The sequence below is a fragment of the Cygnus olor genome, chromosome 21 (assembly GCF_009769625.2).
Source record: "Cygnus olor isolate bCygOlo1 chromosome 21, bCygOlo1.pri.v2, whole genome shotgun sequence".
Classification (NCBI taxonomy): domain Eukaryota; kingdom Metazoa; phylum Chordata; class Aves; order Anseriformes; family Anatidae; genus Cygnus; species Cygnus olor.
Window position 1 is genome coordinate 5,868,310 of NC_049189.1, and position 16,328 is coordinate 5,884,637.

General features: G+C 40.9%; 1 protein-coding gene across 5 annotated transcripts in view; it reads right to left on the bottom strand.

Moving 5' to 3' along the window:
* Window positions 1–16,328, bottom strand: part of DHRS3 (dehydrogenase/reductase 3) — a 34,231-nt gene that overhangs the window by 14,874 nt on the left and 3,029 nt on the right. Inside the window, exon 1 of one of the 5 annotated variants that reach the window (XM_040533927.1) lies at window positions 7,107–7,125. The exons of the other annotated variants lie outside the window; for them this stretch is intronic. The gene's annotated coding sequence lies outside the window, so the exon portion shown is untranslated. Of the gene's footprint in view, window positions 1–7,106; window positions 7,126–16,328 lie in introns of those variants that run through there. 5 annotated transcript variants of the gene reach the window in all.

Here is a 16,328-nt window from a genome sequence, read left to right on the forward strand (position 1 = left end):
CATTTGTAAGGAGTCTAAATTGCAGTTCAGGAAAAGGTCCATTTTATTAGGAAGCAGTTTAAAAACATGGACATGGGTCTAAGAGTCTACTCTGTGCCACCATTCCTTTTTAATTCCAAGTTGGCAGTATGTGTATCCTGACTGGAGGCTTAGTCCTGGACAGAATGAGTCTTACAGACACAGAAGTTCCTGTCTGGGAGAGAGAAAAATGCAGAGGTATAAAGGAGAAGAGACACAGCACTGCTTATTACACACGGCCTGTCAGGACATTGCACAGTCACCCATTTACGGTAATTTAATGGTGGATAGAGGAATATTTAATCTGTGCCTCGGAGAAGTTCTTGGACAGATAGCTTTCTGCCCTGGAAAGAATCCAGCCACCATTTCTTCTCCCCCTTCATCTCATCACCCTCTCCTGCCTGCCCCTCCCTGCCGCACCAGACACACTCTCCTTTCAAAATGTTACCGACCAGAAAACTGGGGAGGGCAACGGCCCAGCGAGGCGGCTAACCCCTGCTGCGGCAGGCCCGCTGCGAGCCTCCTGCCCTGCTCTTACCTCCGGCTGATCCCGGCTGGCAGTCGGGGCAGCAGGTGGAGTGTGAAAGTCATCGCCCCCGTGCCAGGCTGCCAGCAAGAGGCGGCCAAAGCAGGGCAGGAGTCTTCCCATCACTGGCAATACAAAGTAAGAGATTTATGGTGCCAGAGGAACTTAACACGCCTTCCTCTTATTTACCCCAAGAGTAGCTAGCGGCTGTGACATCGCGGTTTACTGTGGATTTTCGCAGGATTTATTCAGGAGCAGATTTTGCAAAACAAAACTTATCTCTTTATCTTCTCCCCTCTGGCAAGCCAGAGGAGTCCTTATCTGGCCTTAGGAAAATCATTTCAACCAGAGTGGCAGGCTCAGTAGACGCTGCACCCTCCACTCCCAGAGGACTCGTTTAACTCTGGGCTTAATCTGCTAATGAGACATGCCCCGAGGTCAGAGGGGAGCCAAAAGGAAGGTATCAGCTGCTGCTGGATTAAGGCAAGACTTTCTAACAGAGGCCAGCACTGGCTACATGCCAAAACCCCCAAACCTTGCTACAGGTTTCAATCCTTACCTTTCACCATAAAGAAAGTCAGCAGGAGTTATGCTTTTGACCGCCGCAGAATCAGATAAGGCCACTAATTTATATACATAGGTCTCAACTGAAACTGTTATCAACCGTAATATGCTTGTGTGATCTGTGCTCCCAGAGTCTCAGGTATTTTATTAGTGCATGAGATGAGGTAAGGGTTAATTTTATCTCATTTACAAGGCTATTTAACTTGTTTGGTCCAATCTTACTGCTAGCCTAAGTCAAGAACAACAGCAGAGGAATGTTGCCCTCTAACATCTTCAATTAATTTGGCACAGTGTCTTCAGCAGACCCGCTGGGCTAGACTTTGCACCTCCAGTGAACTAGACCAGTACTGGAAGGTGTCCCATAACAAAGGCTGTTCTGAGACTGACCATGTGCCGCTTCTTGACACTCGGGATTATCTGGACTGTATTTTAGAACAGAATTGTTCACCGCAGGTCTTTTCAAACACACCAACATGCATAGTGATTAGGAGATATAACCCCCAGTCCAAAAGCTTCTGCATTTCACGAATCATGAAGCAATTGTCTGTATCAGCTTGCAGGCACTGAAAGATGAAAGTGTTGCAGAGAGACAGAAGTGCCCTTCCTGCCTGATCTTGTTACTGCTGCCTGCACTAATCAACCACTGCTCCTTGCCACAGATCAGCAGAGATAGGAAGTACTGGGTAGGTCAACACACTTCATTCCCTTTCAACCTCCTTCCTAGTCCAGGGAAACAGAAGTTGCTCTGTTGACTTGGTATCTGTAATTGCACAGACCTTTGTTCAAATGAACGCCTTTCTGCATCCAATACTGACAGTTTCTGTGTACTTTTAGGAAGTACAAAGTGTAGATAATCCACTGAACTATGTCAGTCTTATCCCTGTGTATTTGCAAAACCTGTTAGTACTAACTCACAGTTGGTCCTCTGAAGACATGCATTCCGGTGTATTCCATAATCCTGGCAGAATTTTGCGTATCATGAGCACAGGAGGCTAAATCCCACAGCCTCAAAAGTGCTCCTGTGTTCTGCTTGTCAATGGCATAAGGGTTTTCTCCTCCACCCCTTCCCCTCTCTTGCCCCCAGGGCAAAGTCAGACAAGTTATTTCAGGAGTCCTTCATGGGAGAGGCATGCTAAAGACAGATTACTGAAAGAGTGAAAGGTGTGGCCATTCAGTGGGAAAAGCCAATCTTTGCTTTAGAAAGGAAAAAAAGAACCTTTTGATGCCTGAAGTAGGTCAAAATACTTAACCCAGCTCCTTAGTGACACTTGTATAAAAATAAGCAAACAAAGCAGGCCACTGGCAAAATTTTCTCAATTCCCACAGCAGAAAGTGAATATCAAAGCTGCAAGGGACTGGTATAAGAAAGATTGCAGGTAAGCACGGCGGTCTCAAAAGAGTAAGCCCGTTTAACTAGTTTACACACAAGCATTTCTGGATTGGTATTTACAAGTTATAAAAACATCAGACTATAGTAATTTAATTTAAGTTTAACCCTGCCACCGTGGTAAACACAACACACAGTCTTTATTATCTTTATTATAAGCTGCTTTGAGTTAACACCAGGAGTAACATACAGTAATGAGGATAAAATTCAGGTCCACAGAGACTTCAGGAGACTAAAAAAGTGAATTCCAGTTCCTTTAGTCTAGAGTAAGAATCTTATTACTTTATATTTTGACTTAGCACTCAATGGGATTAACATAATTCCCCTAAAGCAATGTCAATTTCAACTGTACCCCAGTTGCCCCTTTTTCTTCCTCTGCAGAAAGCAAAGCAGCACCTGAAAAGTCACAGAAAAGTATGTAAACACCTGTCTCCTATTCAACAGAGGTCTTCCTTGGAAAGAGAACTTTTCATAATTGTCTGCAAACAGGCATTTAAGACCAGCTCCTTCTAAAGAAGTGAACAAATGCCTACTGTTCTCACACTCAGGACTATTTAAGGACAGGTGGCCCCATGCTGACTTTTTTCCAGTGGTTTTTCCAATTGCTTTCGTCTGCAACATGAACTGCGTCTCCAGACTGCCTTGGGAGCAACACTTCTCAGCTCTGCAGTACAGAGCAGTTGAGGAAGGGGAAGGGTTAGGGTTGTTTGCAAGAAGAGGTCACGCAGGAGTCAGCCTTTACAATCCTATTAACGCTGGGACAGGGTCAAACGGAGTGCACGTTCCAACAAAAGCACCAAGTGGCCACAAGCTGTCACCCTGCAAGGGTTCATGGAGGCATTTGGGGGGGAAAAACGACAGATTTTTAATGGTGAATGTCTGCCACACCATGTGTTAGAACCGGCCTCTGCTCCAGGGAACCAGAGCACACAAAGAAATATCCAGCAATAAAATCCTCTGGCTGCAAAGGAGAAAGAAGTGGCACATCTGGGGGCTGCAGAGAGGGACAAGGTTTTGAAAGTTATGCATTTGAGCTAAGGCTTTACAGATAGCTACCAACAGAACATAAGATTCTGTCCTGTAAAAATACCAAGCGTGCTGCCGCCTCCAGTCGCCTGGCATGCCATCCCTATAATCTAGATTCATATAAAAATGTCCACAGAGATCTCAGGAAATTGTGGCAAGGGCAAACACGCAGGTGCAGAAAACCCTTTTGTACCGCAAGGACAGCAGACAGGATGAAGCGACAGGAAGTCAATAAATAACATTTCAAAGGAAAAAAAGAAATTACTAACTCTGCTTGACAAAAATGCCACGGTCTGCTGTTTCCATGTTTTCTGTCCAAAATTCTGCATTATTATTTTTACTTCTTGCATATAACTCTCAGGGTAAAGAATTCTTCGCATGTGGCAGGTTTAATGTGCACGTAATACAGTTAACCATTTACAAAGTTGTGTTGGCACTGAAGGGGAAGTGTTTTTGTGAAGTCAAAAACAACCAGAACTTTAGAGGACAGGGAAATGTTAGAAGTAAGGGACATGCAGTTAAGAACTTGGATCCAATTCAGTATTATTTCCACCACCTTGACTGGGTGAAAGTAATTCCTCAAATTGCCCGGTTCAATCAACAGCCGACCAAAAGGTCTGCTACCTCTTAACTGGCACATTGGAAAAAATAAGACCCAACACAAATTTATGGAAAACAAGAATTACAGAGCTACAAACTGGGGGCCAACAGGATCATTTTTTAAAGAGTATGCCTTTATGTTTGGGAAATGACTTCTATTCTATAACGGAGTGCCAAATCTTGAAGTGTTTCAGCTTCTAGCGGAGAAAGTTGGCCGCTGCATCACCACCACCTTTGAAACTGCACCCAGAGACTCCCAGGGCCAGTCCCCTGTGTAGCTTACAAAAGGAGCAGTTACACTTGAACACCACCTCAAAGAGTAAAAAAAGTTAGCTTTAATTCAGAGCATCTTCAGTTTTGCTTTTAAACTAAATCATTATGAGTATTTCATCAGCTCTTTACTTATTTGGGGGATATATAAAATTCCATTACGATCTCTATTAAAAAATACAATTAGTCAGATGCTACACTCAAAAGGCAGCTTCATCAGCCTTCTAACGTGGGACTGGCTCTGAACCTTGGCAGTAATCTGAACGCTGCTGGATGAACTGGACGGACGTTCACTCTACATTGTTAAGTAGTTCTGTGATGTGTCATTACGGTCCTCTTACAGGCAAGGGGACTTTGTATTGTGCTGTGCTGTCACGTTAGCAGAATCCCAAAATAAAGTGGACAAAATGGTAAATGGATTGGAAGCTGTGATGGACAAGGAAAGCCACAAGGAATGTTTAAAAGCCAGAAGAAGACACAGCTGGACAGAAAATCCCAGTTCTTGTATGAATATCACTGAAAAGAAAGACTAGGGGAAGTTTTTGAAGTTATTAAACTTAAGGAATGCTTGCCATGAAAACAGACATGGAAACCTACGGATGAATAACATTTCTAACACCATCATTATAAACTATCCTCCAGAAAGTCCTGAAATGTGCTCCAGGTCATCCACATGCATAACATGATGCAGCTTGACTGAAAAAATAATTTCTCCCATAAGGCTACAGGAGAAGTTCTGGGAGTTAAAATACCTACATTAAACCCATTTATAATCAGGATGCTAGGAACAGCTCCAGACAAGCTCCCCTATAAGCCTCCTTTCTTTGTTTCCAAAAAATCAGAGTTGCTACCATTTCAAAACCATACAAAAGCTGTCAAAAGGAGTGTAAGTATTTATTATTCAAAGAAATATGGGCTACTGCTTAGGAGAAAGCTCAATATTTAAATGCTTAACTGGTTTCCCATCTTTTTCTGTATGTTCCAAAATGTTATTTTTTAATGGTGGCTGTTGCTATGCAACAGGGCAGAATTTCTAAAATCTATTCATCTGTTGTATCTGTTGACTGTTATCAAGATACGTTTAACTCTCTCAGCCTATTAAGCCCAGGAAGATGGGAACCAGTGGGTTATAAGCTCCCAGGGCATGCATCCCCCAGAGGGGCGCACAGTGCCTCAAGGGACCTTTCACTGGCGATGCCAATTCCCTCAATCCACAGCGAAGATGAAGGAGCAGTTACCCTGCTTATAAAAAATACGAAAACCAGCACAGCTCTAGCTAAATAAAATGGGATCTAAATATAGAAACAAAATTCACGATAATTACTTCTACCCAGAACTGATCAAAGCAACTCTGATCAGCCTTCTCTACAATGATAAGGATTTAAATTAAAGGGGCTGGTCAGGCAATCCCAAATCAAGCTCTAGCATATTAACAAGTTACTGCTCCCTCGAAGTTTCCATCCTTCGGATGTGATTGCCTGTCACATGCATGTTTTTTAGGCTACTGCAATGCAAAATAAAGTTAATTCACTTGAAACGTGAACATAAAATGAATTAAACTAACAAAGAACACGAGATAAGCTTTACTTTCCAGTAAAATACACTACACGAATTAACCTGGTCGGTGACTAAGGGGGCAATAATGTAATAGGGAGGTGCGATAACCCCTTAATGTGTTCCAACTCAATCACAAGCAGACCTCTATGCTCCTAAGGGTTTTCTACCCACCAACAGCCTGCAGAGCACAGGGGATCTGCAAACTATTTCTATGAAGAGTCGGAAACTTAGCCCTAAAAACCAGCCCGATCTGGGGCAGACACACGTGCCCCGTAGGATGATCCTTACTTGCACTGCAAAATATTTAGAGGCACACAAAAAGACTACAATAATTGGATGAACTGACCGCAAAGGACTGACCTGCGGGAGTGGTGACTGACAGCACTCTCCACGCACATCAGTGAGAGATCTGGAAGGTATGTCACTGCTGAGATTGCACTTAGAAGTCTAAAGCCTGAAACAAATAACCAGACTTGGCCTAAATCTGTGCATCAAAACCAAACAGAAGGATTTAACTGTTTTTATGGATTTTAGTGACTAAAGAAGCCATTCTCACTTCAGGTATTGCAGAATAATTCATCCTAATTGTACTGACTCCCTTTGAAATGGATTTTTTTCATCCTATAACGAGCAATCTGGTTATTTAGTTGCACTGAATTTTACTGACAGCCTGATGTACTGTTCTTGTCACATAATTTCAGTGGCTAAGAATTTCCTATTTTTTGTTTCCCCCTCTTAACTCAGACAGGAAGAGGAACTAAAATTGCTTTACAGAAGTAAAATGCTTTTCTAAATTTCTGATTCTGCAAAAACACTGGCCTAAAATAAGATAATGTCAGTGGCCAAACCCATCAGCACAGCACTTCCTCTGTGTGAGTGGTAAACAAGTGCAATGATGTCAGGAGGAGCTGGCTGACCCACTGCTGAACTCGGGCTGCAAAGAGACGCAAGGTGCCAGATCACTGCGCGCAGACTTACCCACACACACATATGCACGCGTGCACACATGCATGCCCGTACAGCACAGGAAGTGTCAACAGAGCAATCTGCAATGGTTACATGTCAACTAGGGAAAGGAAACCCTGAAGGAAAAAAACAAACAAACAAACAAAAAACAAACAAACAAACTTCACACCCCCCCCAAGAAAAAATACCCACCTTCAATGGCCAAGCATTTTGCTTGCAAAGAGGCAAACCTTTTGCTTCCATAAAGCACACATTCAAATACAAATACAATCCAGACAATCTCTAAAGTGCCTGGCTTAAAATCAAATACCAAGCAACACCAAGAACACTCCAAAACATTGCACAATCGGCGTATCTTAAAACCCAACTCAAACAGCTCACTCCAGGGAGACAGGACTCCCGTGTGTCCCAAGAGTCTTGGAAATGTTCTTACATCACTTCTGACAGCTCACCATGGTCAGAGCCAGCCCTGGTCTCTTACTGCTTTGGGAAAGAAGTATTTGGACCAGCTGGATGTCTTTAATATTCTACTTGGAAGCATGACCTCTTTAAGGCAGTAAGCTGAGTTGTGTCCCCACTGGTAAGTTTGTTTCAAGAGGTAGGACACAGGGAATTTGAGTTTACAGTCAATGTAAATCCAAGCTGCTAAAAGTCAGCCTTGGGATTTCCTGTTCCCTCTCCGAACGACAACAGCCAAGTCTCTCCCAGTGCATGTGCTGATCACAGAGATGAGGTGGCTCTGTTTACTACTAGCAAGGGGATTAAAATGACAGATCTAGGACAAACACTAATTTAATCTTCACACAGAAAATATCTGATTGTCCGCTTTTGTTACTGTTGATCCCTTCTTCTGTAAGGGCAAGGACAGATGTACTGTGCAGTGTCTTTACAACATTTTCCACTCACATGAATTTATTTTAAGTCTTGTAACATTTGAAGTTTTCCTTAGAGTCCAGTACCAAGCATTAAATGATTATCTAAGAATTTCTGCTTTCATTTGAAGTGGTGCAAGCTTGTCCACTCCAAAGATATGAAGAAAATCTTGAAAATGTACCTTGGGTGTACCCAGAGATTCAAAGGGCAAATAGAACGAACAAACAATTCCAATTACTTAAAACCTCATGCCTCTTCAAGCAGTACATTGTGATTTCTTAGTACCTCATGATTTCTTAGGCCTAGCAATACAGAAGACCTTTGCTGTAAGGTGAAGCTTCAAGAAACACTGAAATAAGATTTTGGTCAGTGTCTGCAGTTTTCACTTTCTGATCCAAGCTGGCTCTCAGAGAAACTTCGCTAGCAGATTCAGTGCAGGACTTAGAGGGAAAGAGGAATTCTCTAAAAGACAAATGCTCCCTATCAACACAACTGGGGCAAACTGATGTCTGTGCTGGCTGAGAGAAGAAAAACTAACTGAATGAGAAGTCAGGCTTGAACTCCATTTGCACCTCTTTTAAAAGGTGAAAAAATTTTAAAATTTTCAGTTACATACAGGATGAAATGTATCAGTGAGCTCATACCGAACACCAGCCCTCCTTTATGTAGACTATTTCTTGTGGCTAAAAACATGCCAGACTACAGAATAATCACAGTCCAGAATCTATCCAGGCATTATTTTTATAACACCTCAAATATGTATAATTTTAAGTTGTTTAAGTGTACTCAAAGGTACATCTGCCACTGATTACACACTGAGAGCCACATTTATCTCACAGTCATATTGGTAAGGCATAACTGACTTCAGCAGAGCTTCATTTCTGCTTTCAAACACCACTTTATTGTCATTAAGTTGAGCATTGACACATTTCCACTGGCAGTGTTAGACAACAGAAATCTCCACGTTAATCAAAATAAGTGAGCTCTGTAGCACTGTACATTGTAGCTATGAAGGTGGCAACATAAGAGTGGCTGTCCCCAGCAACCTTTCATAATTATGCATAGTTTATGGCTAAACTAATAGCACGAACAATTTAAATTAGTTACAAAGTCTGCCAAGGTACTCATCTATTCTCAAGTCTATTAATTAGAATTAGAATCAATTTTATCCCTGCTGGGATAAAGGACAAACAACATGTATTTGACCCTTTCCGAGTGGCGCCAGTGTCTGGCAGTGCCTGGCTCTGACCTGTTCAACTGCTCAGCATGTTGACGTGATGCTTTGAAGAAGAGAGTCTGGGCCCAGCTAAGAAGATCTCTCTAATAATTGCTGCTTTATATTCCTGAGAAGCACACAGGTTTAAAACTTCCACAGTTTGCTCTCATGGTGGTCAGCTCTGAGGATGTCTTTAAGAGTTTTCCTTTTCAGTCTCCCCTCCCCACACAATACCTTAAGACAGCAATGGTATTAGATCTGTATCTTCAATTCAGTCCAGAAATCAAAGTGAAAAATGAACATTAACTACTAGCTGATATTTATTAATTCACTTTAAAAGAAACACTGAAAATCAATTATCATTAGCTGAGCTCTGCTCTCTGGGGACAGCAACAGGACCCGAGGGAATGGCATGGAGCTGGGACAGGGGAGGATCAGACTGGGTGTTAGGGAAAGGTTCTGCACCCAGAGGTGGTCGGGCACTGGGACAGGCTCCCCAGGGACACAGTCACAGCACCGAGCCTACTGGAGCTGAAGAAGCATTTGGACAACACTCAGACATAGGGTGTGAGTTCTGGGTGGCCCTGCGGAGAGCCAGCAGTTGGAATGGATGATCCTTGTGGCTCCCTTCCAGCTCCGGATACTCTGTGATTCTATGACATTTCCATACTGCTCAGATGCAAAGATACAGAATTCACCCTGTTTCATGGGAAGGAAATGAAGAGGATTGTTGTCTCTTTTCTTGCTCTGATACTTCCCGAAGAATTAATTGGCTACTTCTGTGGAGTTCGCCATCATCTGTTCATCCTAGTTCTTGGAAAAATTGTCATAATACTTTCATACCTCTTGGGTTACTGTGGGGCTAACTTCCTGGTCATGGCTTCAGTAGTATGCTGTAAATCAGCAGGTTCTTGGCATACTGGCATTGTACATGCTCTCTTTGAATGCTGCTGATCTGCTTGAGGAATGGCGTTCAGAATATAGTCAGAGTTTTCCAACTTCCTTCTTCATTCATATTTTACTAGCCACTACACATTGTCATCCTAAATGTCCCAATCAGGACAGGTTTCCATAACAGGGTAAAAAAGAAAACAACATGAGATCTTTGATTCCTTCTAGACATTGCAGTCATAATGCTTAAAAATGTATGCAGGGCTTAAGGTCATTTTCTTAAAGCAAATTGCTGTACCGGACTAATTAGACATTAGCTCAACAGCATGTTTAACTCATTTTATAATGCAGTAAAAACTATCTATATATGTTAGTGCTTTAGATGGAAATAGTTCTACAAATCTGAGTCAACTTTTTCCTAGCGTGTGCCAGACTTATGACATAAATGTAACAAATGCACAGCAGCACACTTACAAGTGACGGAACCACACAAAGAAAGTAGGGACGAACCCCCTCAGAAGTAAGATGAAAATCACAGACTAATAACATCTTGTCAGCCCTGAAATTCAAAATGCACCAATTTTCTTTTCTTCAATCCAAGTAAGACTAAGATTGTATACCTGGTTTATGGCTTTCACCACGTCAACTCTCATTTCAAATGTCACTGCCTCTTCTCCAAGCTTTCCATTTCTAAGGTTTTGTGTTCACTTTGAAGGCCACCATCCCCATTTTAGCAATCACTCTCCACTTAGCCTCAGAGCTCCTGCTGCCACCTTTACCTCCCACCAGTACATTTTCAAAAATCATTTGTTTTCTACTGCACTGTCTATGTCTTAAAAGTGTCCTAAGTGCCTGCACCTCTGCAAACATTCCCCCAAACACTCCAGTGTTGCTAGGCTAATCCCACCTTAAAACCTCTGCTGCTGTGATGCTTCTCCAAAAGCTTAAAAATGGTTAAATGAGTGGTACTGAAATCACTTGCTTAAAAAAAAACAAAACAAAACAAAACAAAACTTCAGTACAGACTTCTGTGTTTGTATGAAGCTGTTTGCCTTTTGGTTTATACCTACATTGTAAATTTCTTACAGCACTGTCACAGTCCCTTTATTTTGTCAGAATTTTCATTTAACTATCTTGATCCCAATCCTTAAGTACTTTAAAAAGTGGTGGATTTGGGTATGACAACATAGCCCAGTCTCGCTGGGACAGTATTTCCACATGACATCGCTGCATCCTGATGTGAGATGACAAGCTGTTACTCTGCCAGTTCCTCCTCTTGTTATCATTATTTATTCTCCTTACAGCATGCTCAGTAACAAAAGACAGGTATGTTCTAAATCATAAACTAAAACAGCTCCAGTCAGAATGCTGCTGATGAATGAATGATGTCTGCGAAGACATCAACAGATCTGCTATCTGATAAATTCTGGCTGTGCTTGCCAACAGAGACACTTATTCAGCATGTTACTCAAACTGCTGGCCTTGGCACCGGTACACATAACAGGCTTAATGCCATCTAAGCCTGGGACTTGAAACAAGAGTTCTTCTGCCCATCCTTAAGTTCAGTCAACAAGGAAGTGAGCTGACAACAGGAAGCCGTTAAATAAAATTGCTGTCAGTACATAATCTTTACAGAAAGAAAGCCGTTCTAGAGAATATAAAAGTAACTCAATCAAATCTGTGCTCTCACAGTTTACCAAAAGTTCCAAATTAATATATTATTTTGCATGACATGGGAAAATGTTCACTCCCCAATTCTTTTCACATACTTCTGGTTACTTGTAAGTTATGACAGGCTGTAATAAGTCACTGCATGATTAAGTTCTTAAATTTAAATAAGATTAAAGGAACCATTAAAAATTTACCTGAAACTGTTCGGTTCCTATGACTTTTTTCCAAACTTCACACACAACAGGAGAAATTAATTACTTAGAACCTCAGATTTGCACTATACGTAAATATTCTCTTTCTACTAAAATAGCTACTAAATAGAAAAATAAATCCCTTTGATGCACAATCTTTTGCACTTCGAGACATGTCAGATTGCTATTTCTGTATTTGTGCTGCCAGAACTCCTACAACAAAATTCATTAGATACATGGAGTTTCTGCCATTCTGGTATCTGCACAGGGCATAAAAACGATTCAGTATGTGGACAGCTGCTCTGTTGACAACATTGTCTTAGCACTGGTACCTAAAAATATACACGTAAATTTTACAGTAAGCCTTTTTTCAAATTATTATACACCACGCCAACTAAACATCTCTTTGTGCAGTAAATTTGCATGCTGCAACTGCATTGGGTAAGGTGCATCAAGAACTGTGTCTATTTCTTTAATAAAAATAATGAATTCATGACACCTTTACAATGATGTTAGATCATGGTAGCTGTTAAAAACAAATACATGGTGATTAATCATAGGCTATGGAAAACCGGTTCCTCTCAGCTGTGCAATTTTGTTATTTTAAATCAGCTCCTTTCCGTATATCAGAACTAATCTCCTCTGAGGTGGCCAGATCAGGTCTGTTCATGTTCTGAACTGACAGTGGGTTGCAAGATACACATCAGAGATTACTGGTAGAATGCAAGCGTCATCTTGAGGACTGGCTCAGCCACAGTGGATTTCAAAAATGACAGACAGCAAGTAGGAGGACTTGCTTAGTGAATTTACTCCTGCACATATCAGAAATTATACTCCTTTGTACATGACAGAAGAAAAGTTTTCTTGTTTGGAGCACTACAGCCTTTCTAGGTCAAACTCCATGGCAGATAAAAATTCCTAAGCATTAAGAATTTGATGTCACGTTCTTCTTTCTGTGAGAGCTAACATTCAAACACAGATTAGTAGAACATTTGACAGGTTCTGAAAGTGAAATCAGAGATGAACAACTGAGAACGACCAATAATTGAAGAAGTATCTAAGATTAAGAACTCTAAAATCCATGTGAAATCCTAAAAGCTTTTATCCTACACCTTAAAAAAGGTCACAGATTGGAATGACCTACTTTTAGCATCAGTCTCAGTATTTTGCCCGCACTTCAGGAGATCAGTATTACTTTCATTTCCAGCTATAGTTACAATGCACTTAATCTTTTAAAATATAGCATTGGTATGTGTTACCAAAATTAAAAAAGTATATACTAATTAATACACAGCAGGACTATGCTATGTCAACACGATTTATAAAGACCAACGTTAAAATATTCATAGAACTATACATGCGGCTTGAGCAGACAATGTGAGAGGCACATACCATTGTAGAAAAGGATTTCAAAGTTTGCCAGATTTTCCATTACTGGGCATACCAGGCTAAATTCTAAAACTTCGTGCCATCTTTCTGCAATACTCTCCTCCTAGTCAGAATTTATAGCCTAAAAGCTCACTCAGCTAAAACCCTCCAATTATAAATGGCTCTCAAGCACCTGAAATTTCTATGAGGTTTTCAGTTCTGTTGAATTTAGTAGAACACAGAAGAAAACCCGCTCCAGTCTTCCCTGCAGCAGTGCCAGCTTTGTGCAGCTCTCATCCCTTCCTCAGAGCTCCTTCCTCCTTTGATTTATTCCCATCTCAACTGCAACTGCACTGAAAGAGGTTAACCCATCCAAATCACAAGGGATCTTCCTAAATGAAGATACTAAGGTCTGACTTTAAAAATGTTGTGTAATGACAGAATGAACAGCCAGGATTTCAGGAGGGGAGTTGTAGCCTGATCAAAACCAGGAGTGATATAAACCATATATATATATACACACATATACACACACACACACACACACATACATACATATATCCCAAAATAATCACTATGTTGTTGGGTTTGTGTCACTCTGCAGCTGCCCACCACATTGTCATCTTGTTAGAAGTACCTTGCAGACTTGCAAACATAACTGTCTAGACTCCAGTGCTGACAGAGCGAGGTCATGGCTATCAAGCAGTACATTCCATGCAAGAGCAAAGTTTCCGTTTCTTGTTTTTGTTGGTGATACTAGCTCCTTGCCATCCAGTAAGGGCTCTTGTCTGTCCTGATATTCCAGACTGCTTACCTCATCCACCGCTCAAGCATGCAAATCCCTTGAGCCTTCTAGTCTTCTGCAATACAGGAAGTGAACATCCAGAGAACAAAACAGGGAAAGGAGAGATCTTTCCATGTATTACCAGGTCATTTATTGAACAGTGTTGAATATGGAGAACTCTCAGCAAGGTTAATAGGAAGTGTTAGACTCTCCTCTGCAGCAGCATCACCCTAACAGAAGGCTAGGGCTGCCCCTAACCCACCTGGTATTTTGGAGACATGTCTCTTGTCAAAACACTCTTGATTCATCAAAAAGGCAAACAAATCACAGCTGGAGGAAAAAAATAAAGCAAAACTAGGAGGACAAAATATACATACTTTGAAAGAAACTGAGATCACAAAAATGATCACAAAGAAACAACAGGAAAGCACTCCTAAGATCTCTTGTAGACACGCTACTGAAGATCCATATTGCTTATTGCTAAGCCCAGAGCATTAGGTGTAACTAAAAAGACTAATGAAAATCAATGGCATTTGGCCATTCCCCCCACAGGAAAGGCCAAAGATATTCTTCCAAAGTCACTGTCAGATAATCTTGAACACTAAAATATATATTAGAGTCGGGGAATGTGTTTCTATCTTACAATTACAACTTCTTTCAGTACATTTTATTAGGTTTTGGTAACACTTAATAACAAAGAATGCCTAAGAACCAAGCATCTCTTTCCTGTTCAGTCAGACCTCAAATTAAACCATCTGTGAACAAAATAAGTTAAAATTACTAGGAAAAAATTTAGACATCAAGGAAATGCCCTAAAAAAAGAACTGACAAAGAGCAAGACATACAAATGACATACAAAAGACATACAAATCAAAACTTCATCACTGGAGATCATCAAAAACAGGGCTGACAGATCTCTGGCAAGGGTACTGTAATAGACAATGCTGTAGGCGAAGCGAATGGCATAGAGGAACACCAGAAGCATTTTCCAACTCTAACCATCAGTGAATGAACCCATTCAGCCCCTACGTCCCTCTGACTATTCACATCTGTAAAGGGCTGTTCTTCCATGCAAGAAACATTGTTCAAAGGGCTCCGTCTTCTCAATATTAACTCAATTATACAGTATGTTCTTTGCAAAATACCATTAAGGTTTGGAAGGGGATTTTTATTTCATAGGCATTAAATCATGAACTCAAAAAAAAATCTTTCTCCCTTTTCAGTAACACAGATATACTCTCCCATTCTAGCTAACCATAGAGTATCAAAAGCTAAGCACCTTAACAAAATTTCCAGTGTGTGAGACTGAGGCAGATGTGAGGATCTGCTGGTCACATACATTTATAGCTACAGGACGCATTTAAATCCTCAGTGCTTCCCATGGCCAAGTAGCCTTTGAAAACTTACCCAAAAGTGAGCAGTGGTGTATGGATCCTCTGACCTGAACGGGAATGACCTAATCATTAAAGTCTCTCATTTCCTAAAAATTGCTGGTAGTCTTAACTGAAGAAACTGGAAGATACATACTTCTATAACTGAAGAGACAACTAACACTGCTGTGTCCCCTTTTTGGCAATTTCATCGGAAAGGCCAATGAACAGCAACGAGAAAAGAAACACCTCTTAAGAAGAAAATGTCTCCTAGACATTTATCTCTTCAGGTCTTACTTGAGGCACAATGACAGAGCAATGGAGTTAAAGAATGGGGGTGGAGAATGGGAACCAGGGCGGATTTACATGATCATGCCCAAGAGACTTCTTGTCTGCCGGCTTAAGAATTTTAGTCTCCATGCTCATCTGTCAAGCTGAAGACACTGTATTTCCATTCGCCTAAAGCCTTTTCTGATTTATTTCTTGACATCTTCAGAGCTTTAACTGCAAGATCACATTTTACACTTAAAAAGTTGCAGATGTGACAATTCTTAATCTTCGTGAAATACAACACTTGTCATCATACGTAAAAACTGCTCAGATACATCTAATTTGTGATTAACAAAACAAGCTTCTGAAAAGAAAGATAGAGCAAGGTGAAATCCAATCCAGTCTAATTATCAGAGGAAATTTCATATGCTAACAGTCTCAACTAACCCATCTTTCAGAAGATTCTAATCTCAAAAATATGGTTGTATATCGCCGCCTACCTCCAAAACTCCGCCACTATGTCTGTGTGCGCAAGCGCTGTGATAACTTTTTCAAGATATACTGCACACCCACTATTAGAATCTGAATTTAAGTTACTGTTTTCATTCACCTGTAGGTAACACTGTGCATGGCCTCAAATTTTGCGCCTTGGTGGAAGCATTTTTCCGAACATGGAATATTGTGAATATACCACCTGACAATCAGAATCTGTTACAAATTATTAATTATGATCAATAATTCAAGATTTAAATGTAATTATAAAACAGCTAACCGCATATA